Raw genomic sequence first — 2711 nt, forward strand, 5'->3', positions numbered from 1 at the left:
GCACTAAGTTGTTCTGGGTGAAAAGGATCAGGAAGCAGTATTGGTTCCCCAGGTGTCTGGGGCCCCGAGACTAGGAATGGCGCAGGGCCCAAACTAGGAGTATAGAATGGCGAGGCAGGGGATGGAAGGGTGAGTGTCGCTTAGGGAGTCCCGGCACAGAGAGCTGTGCTATAGACTTACCCCAAGAGGCCTAAGGATAGTAGTCAATTTCTTTTTTCTTGATGCACACTTCGGGGGGTGAGTGTGTGAAGGCATACTGTCCAGTAATATGTGTGGTCGTCAACAGTCAGCAGCAAAATGTTTTTCCTCACTTCTCTACCTCATTTTTTGAGATAAGTTCTCTCACTGAACTTGAAGTTACCTATTTCAGCTAGACAGGCAGGCCAATGAATCTGCCTGTCCCTACCTCCCAGCACTAGAGCTACTGACTTTTACGTAGGTTTGGGGCATATGAACTCAGGTTTTCATGGTTGGGTAGCAGGCACTTTTTCCACTAGCTATCTCCCCATCCCATATTTGGCAACTTCTGACAGTTGTATTTTATGCTTCAACCCATTATTTCCACATTTAGATATTACTCTGGAGTTATATCTGCAACAAAAAATAAAGTTCATAAACTCAGTCAATATGGCATTAGTAGGATTTGGTAAAATGTTGAAATGAAACTACATGTTTTAGTTTCATTTCTCTTGTTGTGACAAAATATCCTGACAAAAAGCAATGTAATGGAGAGAGGTTTATTTGGCTCACAATTCTAGGCTACAGTCCACTATTGAGGGAAAGTTAAGGTGGGAACTAAAGCATCACATCCACAGTCAAGAGCAGAGAGAGCCAACACATGGACTCTCACTTGGTTGCTTGCTGCCAACTGGCTTCTTTCTCTTACACTGTTCAGGAGCCCTGCCTAGGAAAGGTGCTGCCCACAAAGGGCTCAATATTCCTGATATTCTTACATCAGCTATCAAGACAATTCCTCACAGACATGCCTTCAGGCCAACTTGATCTAGATAATTCCCTATTATGAATCTTTTCTCCAGAGATGGCTCAATGGTTAAGAGCACTGGCTGCTCTTGCAGAGGATCCGGGTTCAATTCCCAGTATCTACATGGCAGCTAACAACTGTTTGTAACTCCAGTTCCAGGGAATTGGATGCCCTCTTCTGACCTCTGTGGGGGCAGTGCATGACATGGGTGCACTTACATACAAGCAGGCAATACACTCGTACACACAAAATAAAAATAATAAAATATTTTTAAAAGAATCTCTTCTGTGATTTTAGATTGTGTCAAGTGAACAATAAAATAGCCAGCACACTACCTAAATGCCCCACACAGAAAATGGGTTGAATAAAAGGGGACATAAAAATCAATGAAGTATTAGACAACCATTTCACAACAAGAAAACAAAGGAAAACTCATGAACAAACAGAGTACACAAAGTACAAAAAGGGTTGGGCATTTAGTTCAGTAGTAGAAAGGTTGCCTAGCCAGGGGAGGCATTGTGTTCGGTCCTCAGCTCTGGGGAAAGAAAGAAAAACAAAACAAGGCAACTAACACAAATTACAAAAAAAGAATGTTCTGGATGGTATCTTTACATAAAATGTAAAGAGGGGAAGAGACCGTAAAATACAGGCAAACCTTCATGGTTTGCGTGTTTGTGTTTGTTTTGATGAAAAGAAATAGAGATGGTAAATTAGGAAACAATTAAATCGGTTAACTACAGAGGAGTGGGGTAGTGTTGAAAAGATCAGAAAAAAATGAATTTTTTTGAGTATGCCTTTTCATGTAATTTTAACTTGCAGATGCATGCTAATAGTCTACATACTTGAAAGGTAAAATCCCACTATCGAGAGTAAATAAAATAGAGGGTACAACAGTTAAATAGAGTTTTCAACTGCTAAAGTACAGAGGGGAAAAAAAAAAAAAAAAACCCAAGAAAATAGAAAGAAATAGATTCAGTTGAATTAGGTCGGGTGTGGTGGCTCGGGCCTTTAATCCCAGCTGAGGCTGGTGGATCTCTGTGAATTCAAAGCCTGACTGATCTACATAGCAAACTCCAGGCCAGCTGGGGCTACAGCAAGACCCTGTCTCAAGAAAAAAAAAAAAAGGAATTCAACTGAATTAGAACTAAATAATATAAACACACTGAAGGAGATTTTAACAGAAGACTAATACAGAGAGTTTTGAGCATAGTATTCGCTATACCGTAAGTCAAAACAAAATCACAAAAATCAATCTTGAACTCTTCTTAACTAAGTTTATTTTTGTAAGGGTCCAGGAGCACACCTGTGAAACTTCTTTATGTGCATTGTAGGACTGAGCAAATGAGTAGATAGAGATCCTTATGTTTTGATGATCTTGGATTCTCAATAGGAAAGAAAGATAAAATTATAGAAAAATAAACAACAAAACTACGAAGGGCAACAGAAATTTACACACACTGCTTATAAATTTATTTTATCTCCTAGCTTCATCTGCTGAAAAAAAAAGTAGTGTCATGTTGGTAGCAGTAAGTACACCTAGCACTCAGTACTTGGTTTCTAATTCCCCACTAAAAAGAAGCAGAAGGATTTCTGAAAAAACGGCTTTTTACAGGCCTGGGACAGAGAAGACACAAGAAGGACTGGAGAACCCTTTTATTCAAGAAAGTAGAGAGGCACCTTCAGAGGATAAAAAGGTACCTTCAGAGGGGGAAGAGGAGGAGGGGGAGGG

This window comes from Nannospalax galili, unplaced genomic scaffold (assembly GCF_000622305.1).
Source record: "Nannospalax galili isolate Female #2095 unplaced genomic scaffold, S.galili_v1.0 scaffold20, whole genome shotgun sequence".
In the NCBI taxonomy this organism is placed as follows: Eukaryota; Metazoa; Chordata; class Mammalia; order Rodentia; family Spalacidae; genus Nannospalax; species Nannospalax galili.